Source organism: Canis aureus, chromosome 23, assembly GCF_053574225.1.
Source record: "Canis aureus isolate CA01 chromosome 23, VMU_Caureus_v.1.0, whole genome shotgun sequence".
Classification (NCBI taxonomy): domain Eukaryota; kingdom Metazoa; phylum Chordata; class Mammalia; order Carnivora; family Canidae; genus Canis; species Canis aureus.
In genome coordinates, this window is record NC_135633.1 from 21,526,945 (window position 1) to 21,540,004 (window position 13,060).

Here is a 13,060-nt window from a genome sequence, read left to right on the forward strand (position 1 = left end):
GAATAGACTAGGGTAAGAGGAAACAGGGCACTTTTGATTTTCTTTTCTAAACTGGTCTCTGACCCTTCTCAGTATTAGGAATTATAGCACATTATTCCTGGCCAGTTTAGCAACATTAAAGTAATAATCTCTTGAAGTTTAGTCTTGCCTGTCATTCTTTCATGCTTTTTCAGAAGAGAGCCTATATACTCATTTCTTCAACTACACAAATGAATTCAACATCCCTCTCTTCATCCTAGAACTCTTTTTTGATAAATATATCTATCAACTGGATATCTCCTCCAGGAAATGGAGCTCCCATTGAGGCTAGCTTTTCTTCCTGTTCAATTCCTTTTCTTAGGAACTAGATTATGCTGATTGCATCAACGTCGCTGAGCTGGAAACCCTGGGGAGTTACTCAACCTCTTCTTCTTTGTCCTGTTCCTCAAGAAGTTAATGATTGTTACCAATATTGATTATTATACCACTAAATAGTTATGTGGATAATATTTGGAGTCTTGTCAGGATTAAAGTCATGTCCCTATTATTTTCTAGCTGTGTGAATGTGTGAAACATATTTAATATTTTTAGTTCTCATTTCTTCCATCTGTCATGGGGATAGCAAGAATACCTCATAGGGCTGAAATGAAATAAACCACATAGCTAGTACTTAATCCTTGGCTCATAGTAAGTATCTGAGAAATATTTCATTAATGCTAAGGTTTTAGTATTGTTAGTTTTCTTTTTCACATTGCTTCTACCAATTACTTATGTCTGTTATCATCTTTCACCTCAGATAAAACATTAGCTTCTTAATGATTTCATGTTTTCAGTCATTTACACTGTAACCTATAAATTATATAGGTATATTATATAGGTAAACTATAAATTGACTTGAAGTTAAACATTTGAAAAGGCAGAGCTTCTGTCAAATACTTTCAAGCAATCTTCATTATTTACAGAAATGTTTTCCATAGAATATTCTGCAGAAATAGCAGATATCATAATAGATGCTTTATAAAAAAGTTCCATGGTCAAATAAGTGAAATGTACTGACACTCCATGGGTTATTCACATGGCTGTCCAAGGGAAAGCTAGAGTTTGCATCATATCCCATAGTAATGTGAACATAGATATTTGTGTCCATATCTTTGTTGTTTTTCATTTTTCTGATAGCCCATCAATTTACACCTCTAAAATAACGTAGTGTTCCATTAACCACAGTTTAGAAATCATAGGACTACAAGGTAATTCCTAAGCCAAGCATTAACTTAAAGTAAGTAGTCCTAAATTACCTTTCCACTTCTATCTCAAAACATACCACTATATAGTAATGCATTAGTGTATAATAATATTAATAATTATAATTAAGACAATAGCTAATATTTATTAAGGGATTAATCAATGCTGGGAGCCATGTTAAATGCTTTGATGTATTAACTTATTTAATACTTACATAGCCTTATGAGATAGTATCTTTGCTATCAGTTATATACACAGGGGCACCCAAGTGTCAGAGAGGATGAATAACGAAGGCCACTCAGCTGAGAAATGGTAGAGTATTGATGTCAGTTCCCTTTAGAAGTCTTTGTCAATCCCCCCAAGTCAGAGGTGATTACTTTGTCCTTTGGCTCTCATAGCAATAACATTTATGTTTCAACTGAATATTAATTACTCTATGAAACCATCAGAGCTTGTGTTCTGTGAGGGCAAAGAATAAGTCTTACCCATCGTCATAGTTCCAACATCTAGCACAGGATTAATTATGTATATTTATGGATTGATTAATATTAAATGTTATAAAGTGGTTGACTTCTGGACCCTTCACTGTTAAATATTATCTAATTTTATGACTGAAAATCATTTGAACACACATGCATGCACACACACACACACACACCCCACTTAGTTCCTTTTGATTTATTTCTACATCTTCACAGGTTTGTATGTACATTGAGGTCTACCTGGCGTAGGCAAGGTTTCAACGTTCTATGTATTGACTAGCAGCAACTCAAATCCACTCTGCCCATATTTTCGCCAGAGACATGGGGTCTTTAACAGATGCAGTATGTATTGACTGCTATAGGTAGGGCATAGTTAGATTGCCCACTCTGGTTCCTGATGAGTGATCTCTGGAGATTGGTCCTGCTGGGGTCTGCTTCTGTCTGATTAAAGCAGATGCTCCCTAAAGAGTGGAATAGAAGCTCTCTCCTTGCAGAGATTCCTATGGATGAGGTTCAAATACTGTCCTATTTCACTCCAGAGTCTATCTGTCAGCTTCTTTCATATGTTGAGGAAGAACTTTCTCTTGAACTGGGGCAAGTTTCTAGGAAGGGGATAAATATTTCATTCCTAGGAATTGTAGGTTTTTCTGGCATAAACTTAATAAACTATTGATTCAGATCAGATCTTGATTCCTCTGGATAATGTAGTGTAAGTACATACATCTTGACATCTTGAACTGCTACATATGTTTTTTACTATGCAGGATTGGGGGGTATAACAAATATTTTTCCAGAATTAACAGTGGTTTAAAAAAATATTGAATACTGGGGGCTCTTGGATGGTTCAGTTGGTTAAGTGTCTGGCACTTGGTTTTGGCCCAGATCATCTCATAGGTCTTGAGATCAAGCTCCATGTTAAGCTCCACACTCAGTGGGGAGTCTGCTTGAGGATTCTCTTCTTCTGCCCTTCCCCTGACTCACATGGGCGCACACACACACGCACACACACTGTCAAAGAAAGAAATAAATCTTTAAAAAATTATAAAAATGGAACACTGTCCACACTGTTGAAAAAAATTGAACACAATTAAAAAGTAAGTATACTAAAACTCACAACATTAAGTTTAAATATACTATTTATATACAAATTAGAATTTATTATAATTTTAGTGGCTTTAATGGGAGAAACTCATAAATAATGGTCTGAAAATAAAATTAGGGAAAAAATTAACCATTAAAAGCACATAAAATGGGATCCCTGGGTGGCTCAGTGGTTTGGCACCTGCCTTTGGCCCGGGGCGCGATCCTGGAGTCCCGGGATCGAGTCCCACGTCGAGCTCCCAGCATAGAGCCTGCTTTTCCCTCCTCCTGTGTCTCTGCCTCTTTCTCTCTCTCTCTGTGTCTATCATAAATAAAAATAAATAAATAAATCTTAAAAAAAAATAAAAGCACATAAAAACATATATATATAAGTGTTCCCATTTTCCCTTTTACTTTGGGCTCTGATATGGCTAAGTACAGCATGGTTAATCATGTCTATTATATGTGTTATAACTTTTCTATTAGAACTTTTATTTGTTCTCCTAGAATTTATTTATTTAAAATTTTGTTATCTTCCTCATCATGGATATTTTGCAATAATTTTGATTTGAAAATTGTATTAAAATATTACTTATCCTATTTACTGAGTTTTTGCACACTTACATTTTGTACGGAGGTAAGTTCTCATTCATCTCACCTTAGTCTTGGCCTTAGGAGACTCAACACCTGGAGGCAGATCTGAGTCAGAAAAAAATATGGCCGTTGCTTAAATTTGTTTATAAACTTGATAGAAACATACCTTTCAGTTTCAGAAGAAAGACATTTCCTTCTGTTTTCAAGTCAAAGTGAGATTGGATTTTTCTGTACTTGTAAAGTGCTATAACTGATACAAGAAAGAAGAAAAGAATTATTGTATTCATTTTAATTTTCAATTTGCTTTTTCACTTAATTGTATGCCTTGGCTGATACTTTTTTTGTTAAAAATGGAAACAAAACATATTATTGTACTGTATATGCCATAATTTATTTTTCCTCTATTAACAGATATAGATGTTGTCATAATTTCTTTTATTAAGCAACAGTATAACAATGAATATCCTTGTAGAAATATCTATATGTTCTCATGCTGTGTCACCAGCACTGGAGGCTAATTTTTTCCTTATGTTTTCCAATTTGACAGTAAAATTATGATACTTCAAAATGACAGATTTTCGTTTCTTTAAATTTTGGGTATCTATTCATGTGTATAATGGCCACTTTTCTTGTGTGAATTGCCTATTTTGATTCTTTGCATATTTTTTGTTTTTTGCTCATTCATTTATACTGACTTTTAGTAAATAAGGATATTAGTCTTTTGTCTATTATATGTGTTATAACTTTTCTATTAGAACTTTTATTTGTTCTCCTAGAATTTATTCTTGTCTACATTTTTGCATAGTTATATCATTCAATTATTATTGTCCATGAAATACCATGTTCTTAACTTAAATCTTTCCAAAATTAAAAATTTTCTTTTGTTTTCCTTTAAGACCTTCACCTTAATTTTTAATATTTTTTGGTTTTATTTTAAAAATATACATATTTAAAAATATATATACATCTTTAATTTATCTAAGATTTCTCTTTGTTTAGTGAGTAAGGTGGGAACTGGCTTTATTCTTTTACAAAAATATCATTGCTCAATATCCCAATGACATTAATTGGCCAGGCCTTCCTTTACTCACTAAATTGAAATGGTATTTTATTACATTTAAAATTTCAAATATATTAGTTTCTGGGCTCTCTATGTAGTTGTACTGATCTGCTGACTATTAATAACTGGCATTTATGTAGCATTTTTATTCTAGGCATTATAGTAGGCAGTTTAAAGAAAGTATTTGGTTTAATCGTTGCAAGGTAAATATGAATAGTTCATTTTCACAGGTTAGGCTAAATTTCTGAAGTGTAAAAAACTTGCTTTTTGTCAATATCAGAAAGTTGGAAGCCCAGAATTTCAACCCGGAGAAGACTTCTCAGATGATAAATATTTAAGCTGTGAATTGGGAGCTCAGGGGTTTAACAAACATCAAAGGTAGAAAAGTATGTTACAGCTTAAGAGAAAAGCTTGAGAAAAATCATGAAAGGTGGAGAACTCAGAGTTTATGTGGAGAATAGATCATGATCTATTTAACTTTCATGTAATTTAATATCAGAATGCCTAAATGGAACAAAAGCTAGAGAAGAGAGTATCAGGAGGATTGTGAAGCTTTGTATGCTTGAGAAGTTTGGGCTTTATCTTGTGATGAACAAATCATTATATAAAGATTATAAGAGGAAATCTGATAAGATTTCAGTTTGTTTTGTGCATAGCAGCCAGGCTGTAACATAGCTAGCTCATGGACATGGAGGGGTTGAGGATGGGAAACTGGGAGATAGAGAACTCAGTTATTTAAGATGCTGTTGCACCAGAACAAGTGAAGGATGCTTAAAGCCAGAGATGGAACACGTAAGTGAGAATGAGGAGCTATGTATGGCTTCTAGACATTGCTGAGGTGTGAGCAGGAACTTATATTTATATTTGTGTTTATAATGATAATGTAGGAAATAAAAGCATAGCATTATATACTCTAAGTCAAGGCATTAGTGATTGATTTAATTATCTAATGTTCAACTTTTAGTGAAAGTTATTGTTGGTTCTGCCCACTGATTCTTCCTTTCTGTAGTCTTCATAGAGAGACTCCTAAAGTAGGTATGTTTGGTGCTAACTTCACACCTTCCATCCCACTGTGTTCATCCTACTTGGCATCCTGGGACTGGAGAACTACCATGCCAGGCTTTCTATCCCCTTCTGCCACATGTCCATCACTGCAGTATTGGGAAATGAAGCCCTCATCCTTGTTGTCTTCAGTGAATGCACCCTCCATGAACCCATGTATGTCTTCCTATCCATGTTGGCTGGCACTAATATCCTGCTGTCCACCACCACTGTTCCCAAGGCCCTGGCTATCTTTTGGTTTCATGCTGGGGAGATTGCCCTTGATGCCTGCATCACTCAGGTGTTTTTCATACATGTTGCCTTTGTGGCTGAGTCAGGTATCCTGATGGCCATGGCATTTGACCACTATGTGGCCATTTGTACTCCCTTGAGATACATAACCATCTTAACTCCTATGGCAATTGGAAAAATGACTCTGGCAATCTGGGAATGAAGCACTGGGACATGTTCCTGATCATATTCCTGTTGAAGAGACTGCCATACTGTCAAATAAATATCATCCCCCACTTATAATGTGAGCATATCTGGGTGGCCAGATTGGCCTGTGCTAACATCACTGTCAATATCTTGTATGGCTTCTCAGTGCCAATGGCACCAGTTTTGGTAGATATTACACTTTGATTATCCGAGCTGTGTTTAGACTTCCTTCCCAGGATTCCCGGCACAAAGCTCTCAATACCTGTGGTTCCCACATTGAAATCATTCTCCTCTTTTTCATCCCATCCTTTTTTACTTTCTTGACCCATTGATTTGGCAAGAATATCCCCCACCATATCCACATCCTTCTGGCAAATCTCGAAGCATTAATTTCCCCCATGCTTAATCCCATCATCTATGGAGCAAAATCCAAGCAAATCAGGGACAGTATGGCTCATGTTATCTGTTGTGGGGAAGTCTTGAGAAAGTTTATGTTTCTTTCACAGTTTTCTCTTACTAGCAGGAGAAAAAAAATAACTTATCAATCAAGACCCCAGTTTTGGTACTTTAGTGTTTTGAAGCACAAAGGCTTCAAATAGGCTTTAGAATAAAATATACTTGGAGTCAAATCCTAACTCCCTTACTTCCTGATTTTTGACCATAGTTAGATTCCCACCTTTTGGAAATTTAGTCCTAACCAATAAGGAGAACCAATTGTACCTATGCTGTAAGGGTTTTGTAAAGATTAAAATCTGGAAACTACTTGGTACATTGCTCAGCACTGGGGGGTGCTCAATATTAGCTCTCATTCTAACTTGAAGTTCGTTACCCAAGCAAGATGCTTTAGATTTGATGTATGTGAGATTTCCGATATTTTCAGAGGCTGTTCTGCCTTCTGCTTACCATCCAAGACTGTGTGATAGCCATCATCATCATCTCCAACATTATTGCCATCATAACCACAAATGCTGTATAAATCAATTTAGGTAAAAGGCATTAAAAATGCTTTTTTTTTTTTTTTAAAGTAAGCTGTTGAAAAAGACTAAGGATTGAAATCATTGAAAAATGATTACATTTTATATGCAAGGAACTATCACTATTATTATATTAAATAAATTTCTTAGGCAGCCCCGGTGGCCTAGCAGTTTAGTGCCACCTTCAGCCCAGGGCATGATCCTGGAGACTCAGGATCTAGTCCCACATCAGGCTCCCGCACAGAGCCTGCTTCTCCCTCTGCCTATGTCTCTGCCAATCTCTCTCTCTCTCTCTCTCTCTCTCTGACTCTCATGAATGAATAAATAAAATCTTAAAAGACAAAAAACTAGCTTTAAAAAATAAATTTTTTAACTTATGCAGAAAATGGTTGAGTGACATAGACATAGGCATTGTCCTCAGAGTTAGTTGTCTGAGTTGGATGCATGAACCAAGAACAAGTTATGAGTCCACAGTGATAATAGAGAATATGGTACAACACACAAATACTCAGATGTTAAAAAGAGGAAATAAGGTAATATCCTGTGATTCTGTGTCTTTTTCTATATCCATACTCTCTCCCCTAATCAGAGACAGTTGTATGGTTTTAAATTCCATTTCTAAATTAGAATGACCTCCAAATTGGTATCTCCAGCCTTGAATTTTTCTTTAAAATCATATATTCAACTATTTCTTGACATCTCTAGTTATATGTCTTATGGCATCTCAAAATAAACATGTCTGTATTAGGATAGTTTAAGCTATACTTTATTTCAGTGAATTTATAAAGTTCATTTCTCTCTCATTTAAAGTATAGTGTATATCAACAGAATCTATTCTCCATTAAGTAACCTGAAATTATGGATCCCTCTGTCTTGTGAAGTGTCGGCATATCAACCTGCGTTTCTCTAAGTTGTGAAAGCAGGGAAGAGAAATTATTTCCTTTTTTGGTCTTGGAGTGATTTTTTAAAAAAGATTTTATTTATTTATTCATGAGAGACAGAGAGAGGGAGAGAGAGAGAGAGAGAGAGAGAGGCAGAGTCACAGGCAGAGGGAGAAGCAGGCTCCACGCAGGGAGCCGTATGTGGGACTCAATCCGGGGTCTCCAGGATCACGTCCTGGACCGAAGGCTGCGCTAAACCGCTGAGCCACCCAGGCTGCCTGAAGTGATTTTTAAAAAAATATTTTTATTTATTTATTCATGAGAGACACAGAGACACAGAGAGAGGCAGAGACACAGGCAGAGAGAGAAGCAGGCTCCATGCAGGGAGCCCGACGTGGGACTCAATCATGGGTCTCTAGGATCACGCCCTGGGCTGAAGGCAGCGCTAAACCGCTGAGCCCCCCAGGCTGCCCTGGTCTTGAAGTGATTTGTTATTTTTGCTCACGTTTTCCTTGATGAGCACATTGTCTTAACAAGGCCATAACTCAACTGCAAGGGAAGGTTGGAAATGTAGGGAAGCTCATGGGTTTGCAGTGAATGCTGTCTGAGTGTGTATCCATGATCCACCCATGCTTTTGATCACTTAATATTTCTGTGTTCTCTCTTCTTCCCATATTAGAACACATTCAAATCATCTCCACTGTAGAAACCCCAAAGTCCTATCCAGGCACTTCACCCAGCTCTAAGTGTAGGATCTTCAGCTGATACACAAGAATTTCTCCATCAGATTTGTTTCAGGCTTTTCTTGGCCTAGAGACCTGATTTATTTATTTTAAGAAATATTTTATTTTTTAGTATTTTTAAATATTTATTTATTTATTCATGAGAGACACACAGATAGAAGCAGAGACATAATCAGAAAAAGAAGCAGGCTCCCTACGGGGAGCTGATGTGGGACTCCACCCCAGGACTCCAGGATCACAATCTGAGCCAAAGGCAGACACTCAGCCACTGAACCAGCCATGTGCCCTGAGACCTATGATTTAAAAGGAAATTTATCTGCTGACTCCTCACCCCCTTATTAATTATATGATAGTGTGACAGGAACATTTAACAACAACTTCTTCCATTTGGAAAGATGATGAATATGAGGCATACAATGGTCATTAATTCATAGCAATTTTGAAGTCCCCATTGGGCAGACACTGGGAATACTCTCTGTGCCCTGGATTTGGGGGAAGTTTCTCTTTTTGGGGGGAGGTGGTGGGTGGAAGAAGTTTCTTGATAGATTCTCTAGCAGAAACTCTCTTGTCCATTCCTTACTGTGACTCATGAAAGCATCTCTCTGGAATCTTTTTTCTTTTCTCTTATCTTCTTAGGTCATATCTAAAATGGGAGACGGGGGAATATGTCCTTCCTGGGGACAGCAGAGGTTTTTCAGTCCATTTTCTGGTGTTGAAATGTTTTATCTCAAGAGTTAGATTAACTCTTAAGTAGTCAAGGGATTTCTTTTTTTTTTTTTTTTTAAGATTTTATTTATTTATTCATGAAAGACACACAGAGAGAGAGGCAGAGACACAGGCCGAGAGAAAAGCAGGCTCCATGCCGGGAGCCTGATGTGGGACTCTATCTGGGACTCCAGAATCATGCCCTGAGCCAAAGGCAGGCACTAAACCACTGAGCCACCCAGGGATCACAGTCAAGGGATTTTTTAGCTGAGCTCTTGATTTTTTTTTTTTGGCAACATAAGTTGGTTAAAAACCTAGTATGTTTCTTACGTACTTGGTTCCACTTATGTGCCAATAAACACATTCCAAATCTTTTAAAGACATAATTCTCCAAATTTTTCTATTTTTCCCTTTATCACTTCCATGTATATCTCTGAACTAAATGGAGGCTACTTTGGGACTCTGATGCCTTAGTGGGAAGGTACCACCTTTAATTTGACCTTTGCTCTCAGTTGTTATCCATCTGAGATGTTTATTGGAGAGTACGCTCATAACATGATCTTTATCTTTTGGCGATTTAATTTACTGAGAAATTTTGCTTGAAGCTTTAAAAAGTCATTTCTTACTGTTTGGAAGCAATAATATTAGGATATATGGCAAAGAGGGATTAAGGTTGCTAATCAGCAGGTATTATTCTGAGTTATGTGGGTGGAGCCAATGTAATCATAAGGGCCCTCATAAATAAAAGAGGCAGACAGAAGGGAAAGTACCAGTGAAACAAGTCAGAAAGAGAAAAACAAATACTGTATGACATAATTTATATGTGTAATCTAAAAAAACCAAAGTCATAGAAACAGTAGAATAGTGGTTACCATGCATGGTGGTTGTTAAGAGATGTTGGTTGGTCTAAGAGTACAAATTTCTAGTTTTAAAAAAGTAATTTCTGTGGATCTAATGCACAACATGGCAATAATACTGTATTATATACTTGGAAGTTGCTAATAGAGTAGAACTTAAATGTTCTTGCCACTAAAAAGAAATAGTAATTATGTGATGTGATGGAAATGTTAGCTAACTCTATGGTGGCAATCATTCTGCAATATATAAGTATATCAAATCAAAACATTGTACACTTCAAACTTATAAAATGTTGTATGTCAATTATATCTGAATAAAGCTGGGGAAAATGACATTTGGAGGAGACCCACTAGTAGTCCTATTCAACCTGCTAGCTATATTATCATTTTTTTTCTTTCTGTATGAATAGCAAATAATGCTTTATTGTGTCAAATATGTGAAAATTTGAAGTTGTATTATTAATACAGCCACTGAATTAGTCTGATTCTTGGAGTTTTTGAATGTCGAGGAGCATAACTAATAATTTTATGAAGATTAAATGAGACTTTATTTATGGTAATTTTTTAGCTGCCAGATACTCTATATAGGGCATTGCTATTATTCTTATGCTCCTGCCAGGTGGACAAATGAAAGATATTGGGTTAATCTCAAGACTTCATTGGTGGAAGAATCACTCTGACCTGCTGGAAAAGGATGCAGCTTTTCTCCTTACTGCTGCCTCTCCTGTTCACCCATCCCAGTTTAAGGGCTGATTACTGGTGGCTCTGCTGTGGGTTTTCAGCCTCCATATCCTGCCTTGCATTGGACCAGTCTGGCTGGTCACCTCATGGTTCCTACCATTGCTCCACATCCATCCAGAATCTGTTTTCTAAGCAGCTGATGCCCAAGTGTGGATTCATCCATAAGCTTCCTGAAGGCTCCCTTCAGTGAATGGTCCAGAACATTTAAAAAAAAAATACACTGGGAAAGACTACATTTACTATAGACCTGTGACACACAGATTTTGTTAGGCAGCTGTGGGGTGCTAGTCCTGTGCTAGGTATACTGTTTTGTTTATAGTTTCACTAGAGAGGCAAAAACAGAAAACAATCATCTAGTCTCCACCCAAAGAGTATGTGGGATCATTTGTCCAGGTTTTGAATTGTATTGCAAAGTAACTAAATATCTCTATGTGGATTGCACATTCAAGGCACATCAAAAAAAAAAAAAAAAAAAAGCACATCGTCCTCTCCTATCTTTTAATTTTATCAATATCATAGTTACGTAGGTAAACAGGGACTATTCCCAAAGTACAAATGAGAAAAAAATAGGGAAGTTAAGTAAGTCATGAAGGACACTGTTCTGTCTTTTGGGTTGCTGCTAACCAAAATAGAACACAGGTTGCAAACAAAATTGGAACCTATGAGCTTGAAGATTTAAAAACTATACTGTAGGAAAGGCAAAGATATTAGACTTTAGGAAGGGCTGGAACTAGCCCTGTCCAACTATCATCTCTATTTCCTGTGTGTAGTAGTTATATATCATACTATAGGTTGGTTTTCTCCATAGCCTGGAAATATAGTTTCCGAGTGTTACATTTAAAAATTTTGTTCACTGGCGAGTGACTGCCTAATAATTTTAGAGAATGGTCTTTTAGGCTCAGTTGAAGTCAAATGCCTACTCCTCCTCCAAAATATTGTGAGGAAGGAGCGTGCCTTCTTGTCAATCATATTATTAGGGAGGACATTTCTTAGAAAAGTAGATACTGAAAGCTAGGTGTCAACCACCATTATGTGGCAGATCAGGCCAGGCACTCCAAAAACTTTATCATTCTTTCACCAAAGCATATCAAATAGTAAATGTTGGGGGTGGGGGGGAGAGAAGGAAAGAGAGAGAGAGATATCTTATTGAAGATAGTTTATAGTTTTCTTTTTAAATTAATATTATTTCATAGTTTCCCATTGTAATTATAAAGACTAAAAAAAAAAAAGATTTATTTATTTACTTATGCGAGAGAGAGAAGGAGACAGAGACAAAGTGAGAATGAGTAGGAGGAAGGACAGGGAGAAAATATCCAGGCAGACTCCTACTGAGCATGGAGACCGCCTTAGGGCTCAATGTCACCATCCATGAGATCAGGACCTGAGCCAAAACCGAGAGTCAGATGCTCAACCAACTGAGTCACCCAGGTGCCCCTAAAATTATAAAGTCTTGTAGATATGCTTTTTATGGACTGCATTTTATTTTTTGAGTAATGATACAATGAACATTTTTCTTAATAAAATTCACACCTTTTTACAGATTATTTTCTTTAAATAAATATTTAGGATGGATTAATGGTTTTATTTATTTTCTTTATTCTTTTTAAATTTTCTATTTCATTGATTTCTGTTCTCTTTTTATTATTTCATCTACTTGCTTTGGTTTTAATTCTTCTAATATCTTAAAACAGAAGCTTAGATTACAGATTTGAAATTTTTCTTCTTTTTAAATACAGATATTTAAAGCTACAGTTTTCAAAAAAAGAATAAAGCTATAGTTTTCCATTTATGTCTGCTTCAGATGCATTCCATACATTTTCATATGTTGCATTTTAATTTTCATGTAATTTAAAATATTTTATAATTCCCATTATAATTTTTTTAACCTATGGTTTATTTAGAAGTGTGTAATTTTATTTCTAAGCATCTGGAAATTCTTTGAAATTTTTGTTTTGAATTTCTTTTTTTATAAAGATTTTATTTATTTATTCATGACAGACACAGAGAGAGAGGCAGAGACACAGGCAGAGGGAAAAGTAGGCTCCATGCGGGGAGCCCGATGTGGGTCTCAATCCTGGGACTCCAGGATCACACTCTGAGCCAAAAGCAGACATTCAACCACTGAGCCACCCAGGTGCCCTCGTTTTGAATTTCTAATTTAATTCTGTTGGGATCAGAAAATATTTTATATGGTATCAATCTTTAAACTTTTTTTAACATTTGTTGAGACTGGTTTTATCATG

The 13,060-nt window shown here is 36.1% G+C and overlaps 1 long non-coding RNA gene and 1 pseudogene across 25 annotated transcripts in view; both read left to right on the forward strand.

Annotated features, from left to right (window-relative positions):
- LOC144294777 (uncharacterized) overlaps positions 1–13,060 on the forward strand; it is a 109,154-nt gene that overhangs the window by 43,412 nt on the left and 52,682 nt on the right. The gene's annotated exons all lie outside the window — the stretch shown is intronic.
- On the forward strand, positions 5,504–6,515 carry LOC144295532 (olfactory receptor 52B2-like; annotated as a pseudogene).